The sequence below is a fragment of the Pristiophorus japonicus genome, chromosome 21 (genome assembly GCF_044704955.1).
Source record: "Pristiophorus japonicus isolate sPriJap1 chromosome 21, sPriJap1.hap1, whole genome shotgun sequence".
NCBI classification, from domain to species: Eukaryota; Metazoa; Chordata; class Chondrichthyes; family Pristiophoridae; genus Pristiophorus; species Pristiophorus japonicus.
In genome coordinates, this window is record NC_091997.1 from 2961383 (window position 1) to 2986353 (window position 24971).

The 24971-nt window shown below is 42.9% G+C and overlaps 1 protein-coding gene across 15 annotated transcripts in view; it reads right to left on the reverse strand.

Annotated features, from left to right (window-relative positions):
* The window catches only part of raraa (retinoic acid receptor, alpha a), a 634542-nt gene that overhangs the window by 310111 nt on the left and 299460 nt on the right, over positions 1-24971 (reverse strand). The window contains exon 6 of one of the 15 annotated variants that reach the window (XM_070864266.1): positions 6253-6357. The exons of 13 other annotated variants lie outside the window; for them this stretch is intronic. The gene's annotated coding sequence lies outside the window, so the exon portion shown is untranslated. Of the gene's footprint in view, positions 1-4827; positions 4873-6252; positions 6358-24971 lie in introns of those variants that run through there. One more of the 15 variants, XM_070864272.1, reaches the window with a different exon arrangement.

Consider the following 24971-nt stretch of genomic DNA (forward strand, 5'->3'; position numbering starts at 1 on the left):
GCCTGGAGCTACTGCACATGCGTGCCCACTGTAGCGCGCCTGTGCAGAGGTCCCGGCACTGTTTTCAGCGCAGGGACCTGGCTCCGCCCCCTACAGCTCCTGCTGCGCTGCGCCGAGGGCCAGAGGACCTGCAGGGAGGTGGAGAATACGGAGGGGTTCTTTAGGCGCAATTTGTGGCGCGAAAAACAGGCGTCCAGGTCGGGACTGCGCCGTTCTAGGCGTGGCTCGAAACTTGGGCCCATAGTGCCCAGCTGTAAGAGTTTTATTCCCATGAACAGTTCATTTTAAAAACCTGCAGTAAGACAGTTCTAACTATGCACTGCCGTGAAACATTGTTAGTACCCTCTGGAGAGCTATGGGCTCTTAACAGTTTGCAATATCATCACTCCAACTAGATTTCTGCCTCAGAGATCAGCTCTACAGACAATGTCAATATCCTCTGAAAAGTGGTACTGAGCCAAAGGTTCTTTAAAAAAATGATAGTGAGATAGCTCAAACCATACTACGGCTTCGAAACTGAGCCTGAAGCTTTAGCCATATCACCTGGCAGGAAACTGAATGGATCGGGTTGAAAGCTGGGTTTACACCCAACGCGATGAAGTCAATGAAGAGCAAATTTGGCTAAGGTGTTACACTGGCGTTCAATGCGATCTGGTCAGTTTCCCGGTTGGCGGGTTTGGCTAAAATTACTCCCATTGTGTCAAGGTCCTACGTAAAGTGACAGGAAGTCATGAGCTCTTTAAAAAGCTGCTCAAATTATATCAATGCCCTCACATTTAATATTAATTCCAACATTAATACATTTCTATAGTATACAATACAAGCATAACTAATCCACACAGATCCGAGATGTCCCAGTTTTGATCCCCACTGTCTGTTGGGTGGCAGTAGAGGCCCTAGAATTTGCCTCAACTTCCCTGGGTTAGGGAATGGAAAATTGGCCAGGATGTTCACTTTCCCCCGCACTGTCCAGTGACCCATGCTGGAAAGTGCGTGCGAGTGTGACAGTGGGAGAGGACAGCGTCAGGTTCACCGGTGATGCTCCCGCTGTTGTTGACACATCAAGACACATGCAGGGATGACCATTTGGGGAGAGTACTGGAGAATGCTTTCACACCCTTGGAAATAAACCTCAAGGGAATCTACACCTTCAGAAGAGGAAAAAAAAATGATATGAAAGAAAAAGAAGGAAAAGAAATATAGTAGGAATTGTGGTGCCGATCGGGTCTGCCTGCCTTCTGGGAAGTTTTGTTGGAAAAAAATAGTATTTTCTGAACAATCATTTTGTGGATAGTTTCCAGATGGTTGGACCCTTTAGACAAATACTTTAGAATAACTGGAGTATTCCTTAAACTCAATTTCTGGTTTCTACTGCTCATCAGAAACATCTCGGGCTTCATTTCCACACTGTGTGATGTCATTAGACCACTCTATTAAATTACTGTGCATAATTCACTACTAGCAATTAAACGTAACTTCACTTTATAACATATGTCACTTAAACAAGCAGAGATTAACGCGGCCAGAAATATAATTGCGTGTCTTATCTCCAAAGTGTGAATTCTCCAAAATAGAAAGTGATTTTCTGGTCTTTGTGCCTTCGCACCATTCAACGAGGTCCACTAAACAACGAAGAGCTCTGGCTAGATTGTTGCTAACAGAAGAGTAAATTTAGTCACCTCTTCTTTTTGGGACATCCTGAGGTCATTAAAGGCACTACTGCATATAAATTTATTTCGTTCTCAATTCTTTGCTGCTGCACGGTCAATATCCAGAACCTTGTTCAAATGCGAGTGGCAGCAGACTAGTTAACCACAGGGACATCTCAGCCAAGCCTGACCCTGTGCACTTTCAGGCAGGGGTGATTGGATAGGTCACTGGAGCAGGATTGATTTATCTTTCCCTAATCCAGGGGCACTGAGCATAATTCCAGTGTCGCTGCCACTGTCCTTGCGGTGAGAGAGGCTAATTCAGCACGGACGGGATATATATAGTAACCAATGAGTAACTTCATAACATTTCGCTAGCATTGCATGCATCTGACTCATATTCATCTGAATTCATCAGCACTAAAAATAATACACAATAGGATTCAGTTTCGTCGAGACAGTGCATGAAATTTTTTTGCTGCGTACAACCAACAGTTTTACTACCTGATTTATAGAGATGATGGAAAGTGTGGTTTGCTCTGTAAAATGGTGGAAACATTCAGTACACGAGGTGTAGGCACCTCCCTGGTACACTAACCACAGAAACCCCATTTTAGCTGTACATCTATGACAAATGGAATTCGGCTAATTGCCCGTGCTGAAGAAAATGTTTAGAAAATGTTTTTCCACATGAATTGGGAAGAAACAGGATGGTGTTGCTCAAGAAAGCAGGTGGACTGGAGCAAAATTGTAACATATCAAGTCATGCCGGTCCAGCCAGTATCAAGTTCAAACAAAAAGCTGTCAGTGTAATCAGACCTGCTGCCATGTAATTCCTCCTGTCACCTTCATTGCTTGGTGATTTCCCTAATTTATTTGTAAACCAGTACCAAAAAAAAGAAGCCCTCCGCCAGATATGGAATCCTTTCAAACTCCATTACAGGAATATTTGCACTAAATCTAAAAAGGTTTTTGTTTATTTAGTAAACAGTGAGTAACTGCAGTTTTCCATATGAAATCCAACTTCAATTGTATTCAGTGCTGAAAATTACAAAAAAACGCACAATTGTAGGTCATGAAACATTGTCTAATAAAACACTTGCCTTTATTAGCCGCGGCATTGAACACAAGAGCAGGGCGGTTATGTTTGAACTGTATATAACACTAGTTAGGCCACAGCGAGAGTACTGCGTGCAGTTCTGATCACCACATTACAGGAAGGATGTGATTGCACGAGAGAGGATGCAGAGGAGATTTATGAGGATGTTGCCTGGACTGGAGAATTTTAGCTATGAGGAAAGATTGGATTGGTTGGGGTTATTTTCTTTGGAACAGAGGAGGTTGAGGGGATACCTAATTGAGATGTATAAAATTATGAGGGGCCCAGATAGAGTGGATAGGAAGGACCTATTCTCCTTAGCAGTGGGGTCAATAACCAGGTGGCATAGATTTAAAGTATGTGGTAGGAGGTTTAAAGGGGATTTGAGGAGAAATGTTTTCACCCGGAGGGTGGTGGGGGTTTGGAACTCACTGCCTGAAAGAGTGGTAGAGGCTGAAACCCTCATAGCATTTAAAAAGTACTTAGATATGCACCTGAAGTGGTGTAACCTACAAGGCTTCAGACCAAGAACTGGAAAGTGGGATTAGGCTGGATAGTTTTTTGCCGGCTGGCACGGACACGATGGGCCGAAATGGCTTTCTTCCGTACTGCACATTTTTATGATTCTATGAAAATGGTCATTCTTTTCCCTCTGATTTTCTCCTCCTACTCTTCTGAAGATAGGGATTTGTGCGAGAGTACAATTCCAAGGGCATGCTTCTGGAACTTCGACCAAGTATCAATTCCTTATATGTGAGCCTGAACAGCATCAACGTATGTCTGCATTCAACCAGATGAAGTGGTGGGATACACAAATCAACTTGATTCCCATTCCCGGCCGACATTCCTCATTTGGTGGCACAGCTTTCGGCCATCTTGGTCCTCGTCATCTGGAACTCCCGCCCTACCTTTAAAAATGTCAAACATATCTTATTGAATGTGTCTTAGAAATTCTCTGCTGCTTAGTCTGTCTTTCCTGTTGGGAAGCATTGTGGGACATTTATTACATTAAAGGTGCTATACAAATACAACTTCTTGTAATTGATGATGTTTGAATACACTTTCCAATAAGAGTCACTGGACAGCAATCAAGAGTGGAAGAGCTGGTTGATTTCTTTCCCCTGTCCAGACCAGAGGTGCTCAAAGGCTAATTGCAGCATCCAGACGATGTCAGCTAATTCAGCACAGACTGGAGATCAAACCTAGGACCTTGTGATCTATATGGCTCAATATAACACCAGGGAGTGCATTTAACCATTAAATCAGTGGGGAAGCTGATAAAACGCAGATTCAAAAACTGGAGATTGAAAAATACTCAATTTCATTCATGCTGTGTTGTACACATGGAAACTGTTAGAATGTTAGTTGGTTGAATTGCCACCTTTCCACCCATTGAGAAGGTGACCACTATATAGAATTCGGTAAGTTCCAGTGCTAACTTGTCACGTATACGCTGTAAAATGGCAGGACGATCAATCGCACAAGCAATCACCCAGTGCACATCGGCTGTTATTCAGGAGTCTTTAGTATACTTTGTTCTTTGATGACTATGAAAGCGAACATAAACTTTTGGTTTTGCGCTTCAGTGTTGGTTTTAAAAAAGGATGAAGCAGAGAACTAAACTCATGTTGGCACGTGAAAACAAATATGTTAGACATGCACCAAAGCACTCATTAGCACTGTTAATCGAGTGCTTTCGGTGTTTAAGGTGGATTCTCTTGATGGAATGCTACAATTTAAGAAACCTAACACAGCAGTAAGTCTGAAATAGCAAAAGAAGGGTACTGAGGCAGAGTCAAATTGTATGTTAATTATAAATGTTAATGTTTTTCATCATCAATCAAGCCCTCTTCTTATAACACAGTAACTGTAGTGGGTTTATATTCTCACTGTAAGGAGATAGCATAATATGTAGTAAAAAATAACACATGTGCTCCAATAATAGAATAGTATGCATTTGCCACTTCCCAAGGATGAGTTCCTAATCTTGGGCATAGCATCAGGGCTAGGTATTTCTCCAAGGGAGGAAGATAAGGTAAAAAAAAATACAGTGGGTGAGTCACACTAGATTGCTCTTACCCATCTCCTAGCACTGGGCTGATAGAAGCATCAATCGAGGTTTGGCAACTATTCCGTTGGCCACTCTCAGCCAGAAGATGGGGCAATCATAGGGAACCAAAAAGGGAGAAAACGTTAGTAAAACTAGGGTCAAGACAAACAACTGCAGAAAACAAATCAACACCACTAAAACAGACTGTCTGGTCACTATCACATTGCTGTTTGTGGGAGCTTTCTTTACACAAATTGGCTGCTGCGTTTCCTACATTACAACAGTGACTACATTTCAAAAGTGTTTCATTGTCTGTAAAGTGCTTTGGGATGCCCTGAGGTTGTGAAAGGTGCTGTATAAATGCAAGTCTTTCTTATAAGTCTTTCTTTTGCTCACAGAAATGACAACAGTGCTCACATTAGATGTATTTCCACTCAGTATAGTACAGCAGAGTGCAGTGCATTACAGAGCGCCTCCATCAGCTAAAATGTACATTCGATAGGAACCTCTGTGGGTTAACACAATAATCAGAATCACCTATCTGTAACTGAAAGGTGATCAGCACTATGGTTACATTTTACATAACGTTATCTTTTGTATACAAGACACTGTAAAAACAGGATACAGCCAAAGGCAACTGCAACAAGGTCAAATGTCTCACAAATGTACCTTGGTGGCTGCTGAGAGCACAGTTCGAATGGAAAAACTTTTCTGTGCCACAAGTGAACAAGCAAGAGATTTTCTGTAGCCTAATGTACAGTACACAATAATGCTCACTCACCAAGCAATGGTCAATTCTGTGCAGGAATCACAGACGATAATCATCATATAAGGCAGTTAGTCTTGTGAAAATGTTACCAACATCGCCCTTCAATGTATTAGTTTGACATGACCAATTTTACTATGGATATAACCCTGGAGTAAATCATACAGTATCTTGTTCATATCAAACTCATGTGTACTTCAAAGCCAGAAACTCATTGCTATAGCCACTGTTTTATATCTAAATTACTTGGGCATTGAAGCATTGTTTTATACCCAAATGTAAAACTCTCAAGTCCAGAATGAACACAGAATCTTACTTCTATCTAAACCATTTGTTTTCAGCTTAGAAGGAATGTCAGAGAGATGATGTGGTCCTATTGTCTTGTATACCCATACAAGCACGCTGTTTAGGTCAAGTTCTGTAAATTTAGCAGAACTCAGTCCTTATCTCAGCAATATCCAGACTGAGATGCACTGGTGTCGCTCCAGAAACTAGTGTAAATGCAGTACCGAAGTTTTTTTTTTAATTGGCAGTCTATACAGTCCCCTCCCCTAAGTAACTGCTATAACATGAAAATAAATTCCAATCCCAAATTGATCCCAGAGAATAAGCCATAGGCAGTGCTTCTCACTTCATCTTTTTAACTTTGACCGACATTTTATTTGAAAAGTAAAACAAAATAAAGTACCTGGATCACCTGGAGATGTATTTTTAATTCTGTGTTTTGATATTTGACTTGGATAATAGCAGCACTCCTGCACATCTCCCAAGTAGCCATTTTCATGCTTCAAACCTGGACAATGAGCCAATGAAAGCTATTTCAGCCAAGTTCAATCCTGTTCTCACTGGATACCTACCTCCACCCATCGTCCAGCAGGCATCATTGAATATCAATCATGAATGAGAACCTTAATTTATTTTTCTACTCGCTAACCCAGGCGAAGTCAATTGTAGCAAACCAATTGCTGCAAGTCAGCCAAGATCAGCAGCCTCAATGTAGACCACAAATCAAACCTAGAATCTTCCTAGTCTGTGTCACTCAGTGCCATATCAAGCAATGTAATTTGTTACTAACAAAGCAGTAGCATAAGCACATAATGCATCCCAGGGTATTAAAAGATATGGCGGAAGTTATAGCAGATGCATTCTTTATAATCTACCAAAATTCTCTAGACTCTGGGGAGGTGCCATCGGATTGGAAAGCAGCTAATGTAACGCCTCTGTTTAAAAAAGGGGACAGACAGAAGGCAGGTAACTATAGGCCGGTTAGTTTAACATCTGTAGTGGGGAAAATGCTTGAAGCTATCATTAAGGAAGAAATAGCGGGACATCTACATAGGAATAGTGCAATCAAGCAGACGCAACATGGATTCATGAAGGGGGAATCAAGTGTAACTAATTTACTGAAATTCTTTGAAGATATAACGAGCGTGGTGGATAGAGGTGTACCGATGGATGTGGTGTATTTAGATTTCCAAAAGGCATTCAATAAGGTGCCACACAAAAGGTTACTGCAGAAGATAGAGGTACGCGGAGTCAGAGGAAATGTATTAGCATGGATAGAGAATTGGCTGGCTAACAGAAAGCAGAGAGTCGGGATAAATGGGTCCTTTTCAGGTTGGAAATCGGTGGTTAGTGGTGTGCCACAGGGATCGGTGCTGGGACCACAACTGTTTACAATATACGTAGATGACCTGGAAGAGGGGACAGAGTGTAGTGTAACAAAATTTGCAGATGACACAAAGATTAGTGGGAAAGCGGGTTGTGTAGAGGACACAGAGAGGCTGCAAAGAGATTTAGATAGGTTAAGCGAATGGGCTAAGGGTTGGCAGATGGAATACAATGTCGGAAAATGTGAGGTCATCCACCTTGGGGGAAAAAAAACAGTAAAAGGGAATATTATTTGAATGGGGAGAAATTACAACATGCTGCGGTGCAGAGGGACCTGGGGGTCCTTGTGCATGAATCCCAAAAAGTTAGTTTGCAGGTGCAGCAGGTAATCAGGAAGGCAAATGGAATGTTGGCCTTCATTGCGAGAGGGATGGAGTACAAAAGCAGGGAGGTCCTGCTGCAACTGTACAGGGTATTGGCGAGGCCGCACCTGGAGTACTGCGTGCAGTTCTGGTCACCTTACTTAAGGAAGGATATACTAGCTTTGGAAGGGGTACAGAGACGATTCACTAGGCTGATTCCGGAGATGAGGGGGTTACCTTACGATGATAGATTGAGTAGACTGGGTCTTTACTCGTTGGAGTTCAGAAGGATGAGGGGCGATCTTATAGAAACATTTAAAATAATGAAGGGGATAGACAGAATAGAGGCAGAGAGGTTGTTTCCACTGGTCAGGGAGACTAGAACTAGGGGGCACAGCCTTAAAATATGGAGGAGCCAATTTAAAACTGAGTTGAGAAGGAATTGCTTCTCCCAGAGGGTTGTGAATCTGTGGAATTCTCTGCCCAAGGAAGCAGTTGAGGCTAGCTCATTGAATGTATTCAAATCACAGATAGATAGATTTTTAACCAATAAGGGAATTAAGGGTTACGGGGGGCGGGCGGGTAAGTGGAGCTGAGCCCACGGCCAGATCAGCCATGATCTTGTTGAATGGCGGAGCAGGCTCGAGGGGCTAGATGGCCTACTCCTGTTCCTAATTCTTATGTTCTTATTAATGTTGGGGAAGTCCAGAACCAGGGGTCACAGTCTAAGGATAAGGGGTAAGCCATTTAGGACTGAGATGAGGAGAAACTTCTTCACCCAGAGAGTGGTGAACCTGTGGAATTCTCTACCACAGAAAGTTGTTGAAGCCAATTCACTAAATATATTCAAAAAGGAGTTAGATGTAGTCCTTACTACCAGGGAGATCAAGAGGTATGGCGAGAAAGCAGGAATGGGGTACTGAAGTTGCATGTTCAGCCATGAACTCATTGAATGGCGGTGCAGGCTCGAAGGGCCGAATGGCCTACTCCTGCACCTATTTTCTATGTTTCTATAAGAAATAGGAGCTGGGGTAGGCCATATGGGTCCTCAAGCCTGTTTTCCTATTCAATAAGATCATGGCTGATCGTCAACTTCATAACGGGTAGTAAGAGGAGGGGTGGGGCCGCTGAGGGATCAAAAAGGAGATCTACGTATGGAGGCAAAGGGCATGGCTGAGGTACTAAATGAGTATTTTGCATCTGTCTTCACCAAGGAAAAAGATGCTGCCAAAGTCATAGTGAAAGAGGAGATAGTTGAGCTACTGGATGGGATACAAATTGATAAAGAGGAGGTACTAGAAAGACTGGCTGTACTTAAAGTCGATAAGTCACCAGGACCGAATGGGATGCATCCTAGGATACTGAGATAAGTAAAGGTGGAAATTGTGGAGGTACTGGCCATTATCTTCCAATCCTCCTTAGATACAGGGATGGTGTCAGAGGACTGGAGAATGGCAAATGTTACACCCTTGTTCAAAAAAGGATGCAAGGATAATCCCAGCAACTATAGGCCAGTCAGTTTAACCTTAGAAACGATAATCCAAGACAAAATTAACAGTCATTTGGACAAGTGTGGATTAATTAAGGAAAGCCAGCATGAATTTGTGAAAGGAAAATCATATTTAACTAACTTGATTGAGTTTTTTGATGGTGTAACAGAGAGGGTTGATGAGGGTAACACGGTTGATGTGGTGTACATGGACTTGCAAAAGGTGTTTAATAAAGTGCCACATAATAGGCTTACCAGCAAAGTTGAAGCTCATGGAATAAAAGGGACAATGGCAGCATGGGTACGAAATTGGCTATGTGACAGGAAACAGAGAATAGTGGTGAACGGCTGTTTTTCAGGCTGGAGTAAGTAGTGTTCCCCAGGGGTCAGTATTACTGCTTTCCTTGATATATATTAATGACTTGGATGTGGGTGTACAGGGCACAATTTCAAAATTTACATTTGACACAAAACTTGGGAGTATAATGAACAGTGAGGAGGATAGTGATAGACTTCAAGAGGATATAGACAGGCTGGGCAGATGCGTGGCAGATGAAATTTAACGCAGAAAAGTGTGAAGTGATACATTTTGGTAGAAAAAACGAGGAGAAAGCAATATAAATGAAAGGGTACAATTCTAAAGGGAGTGCATGAACAGAGAGACTTGGGAGTATATGTGCACAAATCATTGGAAAGTGGCAGGGCAGGCTGAGGAAGCGGTTAAAAAAGCATACGGGATCTTGGGCTTTATAAATAGAGGTACAGAGTTCAAAAGCAAGGAAATTATGATGAACCTTTATAAAACACTGGTCCCGACCTCAACTGGAGTATTGTGTCCAATTCTGGGCACCGTACTTTAGGAAGGATGTAAAGGCCTTCAAGACAGTGCAAAAATGATTTACAGGAATGGTTCCAGGGATGAGGGACTTCAGTTACGTGGATACATGAAGCAGAGAAGGTGGAGAGGAGATTTGATAGAGGTGTTTAAAATAATGAGGGGTCTAGATAGAGTAGATCGAGAACACACAGTTTTAAGGTGATTGGCAGAAGAACCAAAGGCAACATGATCAGATCAGCCAGGATTTTATTAAATGGCGGAGCAGGCTCGAGGGTCCAAATGACCTACTCCTGCTCCTATTTATGTTCTTACGAGGAAAAATGTTTTTACGCGGCGAGTGGTTAGGATCTGAAGATTGGAGGGCCGCATTATTATTATTGTATTTGGTCTGCTTCCAGATCCATTGGGAACTATATTTTTTTTTTACCTTTTCTTTTTTTTTTAATAAGAAAGAGCTTGTTGAGTTCTGCCCATATTTGTTAAAACCACAGCTGGGTCTGAATTTGACAGAAAACCAGAACAAAAGTAGATGGCAACTTACAGTATGCCTAGAAGCAAACCAAAGAGATCAATAGTAATGCTGAGTGGATGTTCTCCACTGGGGTCTCCTTGGCTGAAGAAACCAGAGTAGTATCCCTTAATGCAAGAAATGAATGTCTCTGGGGAGGAGCAGCTGCCTGATAGAGTACATTACATAAACATAAAAACCACATGGAACACATCAAGCGCTAGGTACTTCATATGAAGTACTTCCACAGTGAGTATTCTCCCTTAGTATTCAAGTAACCGACGTTGCTCAGGACAAATTATGAATCTCAAAAGGAATAGGAGGTAGAAGATTTTTTAAACAGAACAGCGCTGTTTCTGTACATACAAAAATCAAGGCACCACATCAAAACCAGTAATGCTGGATATACAGTGAATTCCTGCTATGTGAATAACTTACCTTGCACAGCATTTTATTCAATGAGTGAAGGAATTCATGGAGAAGTATTACAAGGAAGTCTTTGCAGTTTCTTGTACACTTTTCACTATAATAGAAGAATGCTAGAAGGCAAAGGGCCCGAGTTTGGTTGGTTTACCGCTGGCTGCCGCCGAGTTTTCTCAGCGGTCTCGATGTTTTCTGGGCGCTCTCCCCTCCGAGCGAGTTTGGTCAGGACCTCACGCCGGTGGGGAGAGAAAACCGCTGGGGAACGCCCGCTGGCGTCCACCGCCGACAAAAGTCCTCCTGCCCGCTGAGTCCTCAGATTGGTCCGGTCGGTCCTCCATTCCAGCAGCAGAAGAGCCTGCCGCGTAGAGGCTGGTCTTACCTGAACCCTAAGTATGAAGACCTGCAAAAAAAGGTTAATGCACTTCTTTTCTTTATTTATTTTGCACCGATTTTAGTCGATGGAGTCCTCTGAAGGATTTCTGGTAGTTTGTTTTTATTATTTTGAAAGATATTTTTTGCCGTTGCCCCCTCCCTGGGCTCGACTTTATTCTTGGCGGTACTTTGCTGAGGATTGCATTTGCTGCCCAGAATGGGACCTACTGCTCGCTGCCGCCCAGAATTGGTGAGTAAGGCCCATTTTTTCCACCGGACGGTTTTCCCCACATTTATTCACGAAACGTCCGCCCAAATTACCATCAGGATCTTAGCGGTCCTTTCGACAGTACTTGGGCGAAACTTAGGTTTCACCAAACTCGGGCCCAAAATCTTTTAATATTTTAATTACATGTATCCTGCTTTCATGTAGAAGATTATTGAAATTACTGAAGTAGCCTCCCAAATCTTTGCTTGTCTCTCCTGCAACTCCGTTTGAATCTCCTCAATTAGGTTTGCACCCTTGCCCACAGCTCAGAAATGACCCTAATCAAAGTCACAAATTACATTCTCGGTGATTGTGGTGCATTATCCCTCCTCGTCCTCTCTGACACGGTCAAACCTACCATCATCCTCCATTGCCTTTCCTCCATTGTCCCATGTCAGGGGGATTGCCCTTGTTTACCCATCCAATCCCTCTCCCCAGCCACTGTACCAGGCTGAACCACAACATTGGATATCCCAACATCCTACACAAGCCAAGCTGAATTTCCAACTCTATGTCCGTTCCATCACAAAGACTGCCTACTTTCATCTCCATAACATTGCATTCCTCCACCCTACCTCAGTCCATCTGCTGCTAAAACTCACATCCATGCCTTTTTCACATCCAGACTCAACTATTACAATGCTCTTTTAGCCAGCCTCCCATCCTCCATTTACCGTAAACCTCAGCTCATCCAATAATTTGCTGTCCATATCCTATCTTGCACCAAATTCTGGTCACCCATCAGTCCTGTTCTCATTGGCCTACATAAATTCCCAGTCCAACAATGCATCAAATTTATTATGAGCCTCGAGTTTAAATCCCTTCATGGCCTTACCTCTCCCTATCTCTGTAATATCCTCCAGCATTACAACCCCAACCAAACTCTCTACTTCTCTGGCTCTGGCCTCATGTGGATTCTCCCCTCCCTTTGCCACACTATTGGCAGCTGTGCCTCCAGCTGTGCCTCCCATGCTCTGGAATTCCTTTCCTAAACCCCTCCTCCTGTCCACTGCCCTCTCCTCCTTTACGAGACCTTTTAAAGCCCACCTCGTTTGACAAAGCTTTTGGTCATCCTCTGAATAACTTCTTCCTTTACTCATCGTCCAACTTTTGACTTAACCTTGGGAAAGCACTTTAAGACATGTTTCTACGTTAAAGGTGCTATATAAATGAAAGTTCTTGAATAACAGGTAACCAGGTAACCAAGTAGAATTTGGGGTGAAAATCTGGTAAAATATATAACCATGGAAATTTTTAAAAATTCATTTTGATGGATAAACAAGTAAAATTGTTCCATTAACAGCAAATGCTTGGTAAAAGTGGACTTAGAATATCAATACTATTTATTTAAATATTCATTTGTGTGAAACAGACTATTGGTAAAATGCAATACCTTAAGCTCATCCCCACAGGGGAAGTCTTCTGTTTGTTATGTACATACACAATACACACACTTACACCAGCTGCTTACCTTTTACCAACAAGCAATTGACAAATCAATAACTACTACTTAAGCCAAGAACTCTAATGCTATGTGATGCATTATTCCCCAATTTCAAAACATTCCAAAAGGACCAACCTTCAGTAAAGAATCTGGCAGCAGTTTATTGAATCAATCCTACTTAAATCCTTTTTAACCGCCTCACCATGTTTACCAATTTTTTATGTTTGCTTTTACTGCACCAGCCCTATCCCAATCCTGTACAGAAAGTTAAACAAAGGCTGCAGGCAGCACATCATGGGAGGAGTTGGAATTCACTCTTGGCCCTGATCTGATTTGTTAAAACTAGTGTACGCTATACCTCATACTCAAACCTGCTTATCGGAAAATCCCATTTAAGGGAAAAATGTCCAGCGTGGAAAAAATGTAAAGGCGAGGACCCCCATTCCACATCATCTAAATCTTTCTTAAAGTATAGCTAAAATCTCATTCTTTCTCCTGGCTCAAGAGTGAGAAGAAACTTTACTCTGTACTTTTTCTTTTGGAAGTGGGGGTGGGGGAGGGGCGTTTGCGGCTAATCTAAAAAGTATTTGTATACCCAGTCCAAAATCTCTCATAATATCATTTTATGCTTAACCTGAAGTTGAACTAACATTAAAAAAACAAAATAAAACATACATTATAATTTTTTTTTCAACAAAAACAAAAAAAATCATTTAATTATATGACAGAAAATGTGTGAGCTTCGAGTACTGCAAAGAATCTTCAGCAACAAAGGGTTAACAGTTTCCACTGCAACCCGCCCTGTCTGAATAGGAAACATGCACTGCATTGTCTGAAGCACGGATAAAGTTCTACGTGAATTATAAATGTACCAACAGCAGTGATAAATTCTCTCTGGCTTGGATCTCTGGGTACAGTTCAAAGCCATTAAAAACTGTAAATACTTTTCTCTCTTAACATTATTCAAACCTGTCAGTCTGAACAATCAGTCAAATCCAATTCATCACAGAGCATGTGGTAATCCTTTTGGAATGCAGAAAATTACTTCCAGATGTGGACCCCAGGAATATTTAAAAACCGTTTGCCCCCTCTTCTAAAAAAAAATAATAAATTATCCAAATATATCAAAGTTGAGCTTTTCTTTTTTTACGAAAATCACTCACAACCAGATGAGCATCTGCAAAGTTGTCTGTTGAACTCAAGTGAACTGATGTTTATGTTGGAGAGAGCTAGCACTCAGCAATCTGACCTTAATAGAATATACTGTCAACATTCCAGTTAGAGCGCTGGATTCAAGCTCTGTCACTTCTTCAGGAAAAAAATAAGCACAAGTCTTATCAGATATGGAAGAGAGAGAGAAATACTAAAGCTGGAGTTCTGACAGACTTAAAATGCAAGGCCTTGGAACAGTACATTTTGAACAAAAGGCTCATGTCCCATTTTAACAGCAGTACTCAAATTAGGCATTAGGATTTACAGCAACAGGCAGCTAGCTGGCTTGTAGTTTTTTTGGGAAAGGATCTCAAATATGTATCATGGCTCAAATAATCTAGTCAAAGACTATAATTCATGTTGGTATTAGAACAGTACTAAAATGATCTGAAATGATTCCAAAAATACAGTTTAAAATACGGGGTTTGTTTCTGAACTGGTCAAGACCAGAGCCCAAAGAACTGCCATCATAAGTTGATTTGGGTTCCAGTTTTTGCAAAGGTTCAGCTGCAGCATAGCTACAAACCTGTTTGGGTTCATGATTCTGTACTCCATGATGCACTGCTCAAAGATGTGCATGACACCAATATGGTTGTGCAGTCCCCAAATTTCTCACTGGCTTGAATTATGAAATCTAATTCAGGTGCAATGAGAACAGATGTAGCAGCGCCTGGAGTCTGGGCAATGGAAGTCAGGTTAACCAGGTGATAAAGTTCCAACAGCTCTCATTAGTTGTTGACCAAATGGTGACTATCTGCGTTGGGTTAAGGGTGGTAAACTGAGTTTTTGGGGATTGAATTGACTCCAAGATTACACAACTGGTGATGGGAGATTGGAATTAATTGATCCTCTGTGACAGACTCAGTAATCCAGGCAGCTCCACGGTACTCTAGGGCACTACTGATAATTGTTGGTGGGAGTAGATTTGTCACTGGGGGCTGGGATTCTTGTGACTCAGTTATTGGTAACCCAGCAAGCCCAGGCCCCAATACATAGGGTGGTCCTACATGGATAAGCTCTGATCTGGTAAGCTTTGCATTTGTGTCCAGTTAAACTTTGCCATTGCCCTTTCGAACTTGGAAATCCCCAAGCCGTAGCTTTTTCCAGCCTGCATCCAAGTTCTGTGGGCTTAGATAAGTGGAGTATGCCCACACAGAAAAACAATGTTCACTCCATATCAGGCTAATGGAAGATGTACTTGGTTTGGTTTGGACATTCTGAACAATAGTGATGGGTCTGCACACATGACAGACATCCAGTTATGTATTGTCATTAGCCTTTCAATCAGTGAACGTTGTTCTTGCGGGTTTTAAAATTCACATGTTTGCGAATATCCACTTGAAAAACATGACTTCTATACATTTCAAAAGGCAATTGTTATAAAGCTTAATTTATGAAAATATATATATAAAAGCAAAAATATTCTCCATTAGGAACACTTTAAGAAAAAAATTGTACATTTTGTGATGCATAGATTGGTCATACTTTCTTTCTGGCCCAAACCAATTAATTTGTTCACATTTTGCCCATTGCTTTTTTTCCCCTCCAATTCCTCCCCTCTGATCCTGAAGTTGCTATACCTTGTTAGGAATTCACAGATTGTCACCCTACAATACCTTGCCAGCGGATAACTCGTCATTTGTGAGCTCAAGAGAGTGAACTAGTCATCAGGCTGTTTGATCTTGCAGCCGAGCCTGATCCTGGTCATACCCAAGGTCCAAATGTGCACTTTTTAGTAGAGGTCACGGGAGAGTGATTGGGGCAAGTACCCTGGCTAACTTCCCCCCTCCTTAGGCTAAGGGTGTTAAGATCAATTGTAGTGTTCTAATTATCACTCCAGATTAGAACAGCTAACTGAGCACAGATCAAGGATCGAACTTGAGACTTTCCTGGTCTGCAATCTTATCTTGCAGTGCAAAGAACAAGAGAGCACTAAACATGGAGGAGTGCACCAGCTCGGACAAGACAGATTCATCCAATGTGGATGAAGTGCTATAGAACTGTTTTGCTAATTAAACATTTAGATTGAAGTGGTGGTTTGTGCATTATATTCTTGTTCTTCACGTTATCATCTGGGTTGGAGCCCCCCTCTGAAAACATTAAAAATTAACCAACGAAACCCACCAAAACAGTTTTGGGCAGCAAAAACCTGGGTATCACTAGGCAACCCTTATTTTTGCTGGATAATTTTGTGTGTTAACAGTCTAAGAAGGAAACGACTGTAAAACAAGTGTACTGTAATTCAATCTGTGACGTTATCAATAATCAAACATTCTCAACAATGGAAAACATATATTCAAAACAACCCAAACTCACCACCCTCTTGGTACAGACACTAAAGGGGATTACAACTGTTTCGAAATTGGCCTTCAAGAGATACATATATACCACTGGCTTCCAACAGGCAAGTCTTGCAGCAACCCCATAAAAGCTTGTCAGATTTGCGAAGCTGATAGCCAGGAAGAGACATTTTCTAATGGGCTTCCTGGCGTTCAGTCTGATCAAATCCCAGACATTTATTGTAATTTACATGTATTTTTCACATAATTCTATGTAAATACACTGGAGTTGGGATCAGGTACACGAGATTGCAGCATCAAACATCAGCGCAGTCACCCCTCAAAAACAATGTAAAAGCAGCATTGAAGGGCCCATTTGTAAGCTGCCTCAGTCATAGCAATCTCATTAAGTATATATCATAACTCAATGGAATAAACGATCAAATAAGCAAGATCTTATTATTTTCATTTGTCAAACTTTTCACTTTTCCCCCCGCCCCCCACAACAAATGATTTTTTTACTTTGGAAATCGAACACACACGTTGGGCACTTGGGAATTAAACAACCAGAAGCAGGAGATTAGATGGTCATTAGCTCCACAGCGCTACAACTCTTTTCTCTCTCTCCCCTTTTTTGTCCTTCCTTTGTTTTTGGCACAGCGGCTGGAAAAATATCAGCAAACTCTTAGCCTTCTGACAGACTGGGGCCAAAAACCAGGCTTCAGACACAGCTCCGATTCCCACAGGCGGACAGACTGATCGAAAACAGAACACAGTCTAGGCACTACAAGACTTGAACCAGAGCCAGTCAGTAAACATGCAGCCGAGAAAACACGTTATCTGCACCTAATTCCTCAATAACATTTTTTCCCCCTCTTTCTCGAGGTAACCGGAATATTCAGAAGAACAAAATCGTAAAAGGATTTCCACTGTCTCCAGCTGCACATTTAATTGTGAAGTTTGCACCAACCTTATGTCTGGAATTCTAGTAAGAGGCACACACTGGTGTCAAATCCATTTGAACAGAGAGCAGAATGTTGAAACGGAGGGGAAGGCAGGTTACAGTGTAAACTTTGGGAACAAAAAAAACAAAGCTGTAATACGAGAACTCTGCCGATGTCATCAGCCTAGCAAGCCAGTTGAAACCCTGAGAGTGCAGACTCCCAGCACATCACTCACTGCACCCACCTGTCGAGCAGCGCATCGGATTTGCAAGCTTCTGTGATTTCCTGTCTGTCCGCCTGGCAGCACAGTCCGTGCACTGGCAGCAGAAGGATTACAGGGAATGACACAGGCAGTTACAGTACAACAGCAACGTTGTGAAACACGAGAGATACTGCTCAGCATTTTTAAAGAGAGAAAAAAAAGTTCAGCTCTTCCCTGATCGCTTTGGAAATTTAACCAGTGAGTAGCTAAGTGGCACAGACCACAAAGGTCCCAGGTATGGTCCTGGCTTTGTGCCGAAACAGCGGATCACAGCAAAGGCAAGAGTGCTGTCAACTGAGTCAGGGAAAGGAAATTCAGCCAAGGCTTCATGGCTCTGGTCGCTGCCCAACAATTCCTGCTGGATGTACATGTACATGGATGCTGGGTGAGGGCAAGGCATGCTCAGCTGTGATGCCTCCCACAGTGGAAGAACTTATTGGCACTAACTCTCATGCACAAACAGAATGGCGGGAGGGTGACCAGCATCTTTGGAACTCTATCTTAGCAAGGAGTCAATGATTTCAGGAGAGGAGATCAAGGGGAAAAAAGTTGGCAAAGATAAATAAATGTTCAGCAAAACAGCTTTTCAATCTGGCTCACTTGAGATTCTTGCTGTAATTTCAAACTGCTGCTCAACATTGCACTTTGCTAAGGGGGAAGGAGGAAAGAGATACACTTTGGGGGGGTGCAATTTTCAACTGGAGTGCACATTGGGTGCGCAGTAGGAACACTGCTTCAAACACCTGTGTAAAAGTGATTGATTCATAGGCATTATTGCTGTGTTCATTTCATGCCCTGAAGAGCAGCCTATGCTTCACAGTCCAGTGGAAATCACACTTTCAATGAATCGTTTTTCACAATTAGCCTAGCCCAAACTAACAGGCCAATTCCTGCACTTCCAGCATTGACCACTACAACACTAATTCCCCGACCCTCATTCCTTTTGAGTGCGGCTGAATGCGAAGTGCATGGGGATCAACTTCTGCCTTCATGTTTTCAATGACAAACAGGTCATCTAAAATGCCCTCTCCTCCTCCTGGAATATTTGTGAAGCTGTCCCAAATTGCCAATGGAGTTAATTCATCGAATTATACAGCACAGAATGAGGCCACTTTGCCCAGTATGTCTGTGCTGGCTCTGTGAAGTAATCCCTCTCCCCTACCCTGTGCCCAAAGCCCTGAAAATGTCTCCTTTTCAAGTACATATCTAATTCCCTTTTGAAAGTTACTATTGAATCTGCTTCCACCACCCTTTCAGGCAGTGCATTCCAGATCGTAACAACGTGTGTAAAAAAAAATTCTAATTTCCCCTTGGATTATCTGAAATCTGTGTTCTCTGCTTACCGACCCCCTTTCAGTGGAAACAGTTTCTTCCTATTTACTCTATCAAAGCTTCTCACAATTAAATCAAAATCGTATTCGAAATGTAGTGTTAGTGGCCCCAAGTTTCCACACGCGGCAAAACAGGTGCCCCTCAGAGCTGGGTGCCCGTTTTTCGCGCCGAAAACGGCGCCTGAAAAAAAACGCGCTATTCTCGAGCGCCTTGCAGCTCGATGTCTGCTTGGCGCGGCGCCCAGGGGGCGGAGCCTACCACTCGCGCCGATTTTGTAAGTAGGAGGGGGTGGGTACCATTTAAATGAGTTTTTTTCGTGCCGGCAACGCTGCGCGTGCGCGTTGGAGCGTTTGCGCACGCGCAGTCTGAAGGAAATATTGGCACTCGGCCATTTTTGTAGTTCTTTGCAGCTGTTCATTTTTTATTAAAAGCACATTGCCCTTCCATGATCAGCACTGAGGCTTCTTGCAGCAGGGAGAAGGCTGCAGGAAGCCTCAGAAGTTGAGGCAGCCGTTTCCCGACGGGCCCGACCGACGGCAGGGGGCCTCCCTCCCCCCCCCCCGCCGTCGGGAATGGCTGCCTCAACTTCTGAGGCTTCCTGCAGCCTTCTCACTGCCTCCCCCCCGCTGCGGTTGGTCGGGCCCTTACTGCCTCCTCCCCCCACCCCCCTGCCGTCGGGAACGGCTGCCTCCTTCTTGCCTGCCCCCCGCTGCGGTCGGTCGGGCCCTTACTGCCTCCCACCCCCCCCATGCCGTCGGGAACGGCTGCCTCAACTTGTGAGGCTTCCTGCAGCCTTCTCCCTGCCTGAAGCACTTTCACACAGGTAGGAACATGGTTTATTTAATCTTTTCTTTGCTTCTAAATTTTTATTCAGGTTGGAATTATTTGTATAATATTTGTATAACTAAGGATTTATTGTAGAATGTAATGACTTCCCTTCCCCCCCTTCCATCCCCCACCTCGTTCCCGACGCCTAATTTGTAACCTGCGCCTGATTTTTTAATGTGTAGACAAGGTTTTTTCAGGCCTATAAAAATCTTCACTTGCTCCATTCTAAGTTAGTTTGGAGTACGTTTTCACTGTGGAAACTTTCAAATCAGGCGTCAGTGGCCGGACACGCCCCCTTTTGAAAATAAAATTCTGTTCAAAAGTGAAACTGTTCTAACTGACTAGAACTGCAGAAAACTTAAATGTGGAGAATTGCGATTTCTAAGATATTCCGTTCTCCACCAGTTGCTCCTAAAAATCAGGAGCAAATCAAGTGGAAACTTGGGGCCAGTGTGTCTGGATTTACCTTGGAATAAATACAGATGGAGAAAAATAATGATTTGATCTGAATGAATTCTAGACCTGCCATTTAAAATGTATTGGGGTACATCACATCACCTAAATCCTTCCCGACACAGATCAACTGCAGGATGTGCAAAATTGGTCTGAAGTTAAACCTGATCAGCTTCTTCAGCTTTTAAAAAAATGTCTCCTTTCCATTGCTTAATGCATTAAAAATTTGACATTTTTGAAATATTTTATTGTTGATTGCAAAGAAAAATACTTCAGAGGATTCTTACATCGTACTATTTTTAGAGTGAAATAACAAACTGTAATCGTGTTTCATGTCTTGGTGAAGCATGTTTGTATTGGTTCATGTGGCTCCAACTGATCCAAATATGCACTGCTTGGCAGCTGTAAACATGGCATTGCACTTCAGCATGACCATGGATCCATGGATCCGATACTGAAAAGTGAAAGCAGCTGCTATCACCTGCACACTATTAATTATTCCAGCACATGTTACGCCTTGAAAGATTTACCACAACCAGCTCAGTTTCCATTGCGAGGCACTTTATACCAATAGTATGGTGCTCCTGCCAGCAACAACACTATATTATATAAAGAAGGTAAGTGCCGAGCTTCCGATGGCATCTGGGACTCAACCTTCTCTGGGCCTAAGAGCACAGCAAGACTTGCAGAAAAACTGGACAGCTTCTTGCTGACCCTCGAATAAATGGTGGTACACTTCTGGAAGCCCAGGACCAGTACAAGAGGGACTGCATTCTCCATTTCAATTTACTATAATACAGTGCAGTGAAATCCATTCTTGACCCAAGCATGAAACTTATTGTTGGCATCATTTATCCAACACACAAGTTGGGAGCACACAGTTAACTGCACGCAGACTCGCTAAAGTGCAAATGTACAAAATTGCGACTTTACCCACGCTGTACTCTTTATTGTTTGAGATCGTCACAATCAATAGTATTTACCCATTTAAGAGATGTATATACAGTTCTTAAATGGATATGTTGAGGTATAGTACACACTGATCACTATATATACCCTGCTGGAAAACATGCATGCTTGCACACCAGATGAGCTCTAGATTAGATACCGCAGTGATGCTTTCTATTGTAGAATAGCCAGCTGATGGGGTCTGGGTTCATACACAGAGAATGCTCTACTTGGGTCGAGGAACACAAGGGTGTTCAACCTCCTGATAACCACACCTCAGCGAGAATCAGAATACTTAGGAGAGGAGTGCTAATTACTCCCTCTCGTGCCTGCCAACCACAAAACATCCTGCAAGGCACATCAGAGAATCATAATGAACATCCATTTTTGTAATACAAACAGAAAATGGAATTCAGATCACGTTTCCCTGTGATCTCTGTGGGAAGGGCTAATCAGTTTGGGAGTGTGGGTGGGAATTTGAACTTCAGAGGCCTTCTGGAGGCACATTGAGCAACAATTTTTGTCAACGTCATCTTTTTGAAATGCTTAATACTAACTTTGGCACAATGTCAACTGGGGTTATAGGGCTCAATTTTCCCCAAAGCCGTTTTTTGGGGCCCAGCTACGCCAAAAAAAAATCCAACTTTCCCCGTTTGAATTGTTCATTTTAGCACGCCTAGCCTGTCCTTTAGCTTTGGGGGTGGAGCCTAAGGTCTGCGCCAAAAAGAACGGGTTGCCAGGGACACACTGAGACATTCTGGCCAGCTCACAGCAATTGCACAAGCACATTGCAGCAGCATTCCATCATTAAATTATTAAAGTGTGTATGCCAAAAGTCTAGCAACCCCCCTTCCGCACCCCCACCCCTCCCGGTGCTGCTTCTAACCCTGGTCGAAAGGCCTCCCGGTGCCAGTTGCCGCTCCTAACCCCGGCTGAAGGACCTGTCCCTCCCGATGTCGGTTGCTGCTGCTAGCCCTGGCTGAAGAGCCTCCCCTCCTCCCGGTGCCGGATGCCGCTCCTAACTCTGACCGAAAGGCTTCCCACCACTCCGGGTGCAGCTCCTAACTCGAGGCAAAAAGTTTCCCTCCCCTGCGGTGCTGGTTGCCGCTCCTAACCTTGGCCGAAAGGCCTGCATCCCACTCTCCCCCTCATTCTCTGCTGCTGCTGTCCAGGCCGAAGTGAATTACACTAGTGCAGAAACTTTGGGGAAACTTGGAGATTTAAATTTATTCCAAAACGGGGCAGACCAAAAAAAACGGCGCAGATAATTGGGGAAAATTGAGCCCATAGAATTTTAAAGAAAAGAAAAAGCAAGGCTCTGTTGTGCAATATTTTCTTCAGATATTTGTTTCGCTGCACGGAGAGGAAAATATTTTACAGAATAATGTGGCCCAATAGGAATTTTCCTAGAGTTCTTATTTCATCATCATCATCATGGGCAGTCCCTCGAATCGAGGATGACTTGCTTCCACGTCAAAAAGTGCACAGGTGTTTCAATGATGGACCTAAAATTCCAGGTCCGAACTAAATCTTGAAGGATGGAAGATGCCTGTGCTTGGATTTTTTTTTAACGTGGGGTGACCGTTGCACACCAGCCACCACACGGGCTTGACAGAACTAGGTCTTGGTCCAGTAGCAAGGATTAACCAAGACGACTAGAGACCAGCTCTGCTGCACGGACCTAGTGCGCACACATATCGCAGTGTGGGCTGGCCCGTGCTGCCCCTGGGCCCTCGCCTCTTCTGGGCCCCAAACTCACGCCTCTTCTGGGCCCCGATCACTTCCCTCTACAATCTCTCGCCGCTCCTTCACCCCGACCTCGCCGCTCCTTCAGTATCTGCCCACGCTCCAATCACCGACCTGGACCTTGATGACATCACTCTTCACGGTCGTTGCTCTCCTGCTCCAGCATGTGCTACTCCCTGGAGTGGTATGCCTCCATGCTACTCCCTCCGCTCCCCGGCCTGCTCCGATGGTGCTCATAGGCCGGGGGCCGCTCAGGCACTGGGGTCCGGTTGGGAACAGTTCTTATTTACTTTGACCTGATACACAAAGTCTATAATATTTAACCTTTTTACATAAAATTGTGACTGTTCCTTTTGGCGATATTTTGACTTCAAACATAGCTTCCAAAGCCCTTTTTGGTTTTAAAAATGTGAAAATAAAATTGCTAATCTGAACTGGTTGGAACCGAACACAATGCGGACCCAGTAATTCATCACTCAGAATTTGATGTACCTAAAACTGGTGAGTCCAAGGTAAACTGAGGAGTAGGGCGAGTGGCCATTCGATTTTTAAATCAGGAGGGAGAATTGCTATTTAAATACAGTATCATAGCTTAAAATTAGCAGCAGGCACCAGAACTGAAATCTGAAGTTGATGGGGAGAGTTGACATTTAAATATCATAGGAAGAGTGCAACAATTGAAAGTAACAGCTGATGGGAATGCCTTCTGTTCCACCTGTGTTGTACTGTTCGAGTGGCATCACTCCCTTCCAACTTCAAACCCACTGCGATTTTAAGTTTTAACTGTCATCGCTACATTTGGAGAGTTTTTTTTGCTGTTCCACAATTCATCAGAACAGTTACACAGCCAACATTACCTGTCTGTGGCTAAACAGATCATCCCTTCCCTGTCATCTAATGATGATTCTTCAACAGTCTTTTATAGGTGTCAGATATTATTCAAGGTGGCTGCACATTTTACATAATCCACACTATAAACTATTCAAGCTGTGCCAAAACACTGTGCTCTTTTCAAAGCCGTCAGCCCAGAAGGAAGCCATTTGCCCTATCACACCTATATGGCACTCTGAAAGAGTTACACACTTAGTACAATTCCCCTGCCTTTTCTATGCCGATTCATTTTTTTTCTTTTTGAATTATTTATCCATATCCTTTTTAAAAACTAATATACCGTTGTTTCTTGCAGGGCTCCCCATATCCAAACATTCCTCTGCACAAAAAAAAATCTTAACCTTTCCCTTCCTGGTGATAATATTACGTTTATATAACTCTAATTGCTGACTCACTGACCAGTAGAAATAGTTTATCTCTTATCATCAAATTTCCTCATAATTTTTAATAGCTTAATCAGATCTCCTCTTAACCTAATCAGTTATTGTGAAAAGAGTGTTAAGTGTCTCTAATCTCTCCTCATAACTGAAGCTTCTCATCCCTGGTGACATTTTAGTAAATCTCTTCTAAACCCTCTATGACCTTGCCATCATTCAGAAAGTAGGGCACCCTACTGTACTGTAATTCCAATGGCCTTTTTCACTCTAATTAATATCTTAGTTTCAAGTAACATTCAGTCTTTGGCAAGCTATTGCGCACGATGTAAACAAATCCTTAGCAGAGCTGCTGGAAAACCAAGTAGCAAAAACCCAGTCCCTAATGGTGCATTGTCCTAAGATGGTTATTTTGATTACTCTCATGGACTGTCTCACTATTTCCCTTCTCACTCACGTAGCTCCTTATTACTATTTCGTGGTTTACCTTGTATTTTTATAAAGAATTACGTAAAACCTGGAGCACAGAGCCAAGTCATTCGGCCTAACTGGTATATGCCATTGTTTATACTCCACACCAGCCTCCTCCCACTCTAATTACCTCTTTTCACCCTGCCTCCGTAACTGTCTATTCCATTCTCCCTCAGGTATGCATCAAGCCTTGCCTTAAATTGGTGAACTTCAACCACTCCATGTGGCAGTGAGTTTCACATTCTTATCACTTTTTTCAAACTTGGTGATACGCTGCAATTAAATAATTCAATGTTTTTGAAACCTAGAACATGTTATACACACAAGTCTTGACCAATGTTCCCCCTAATGT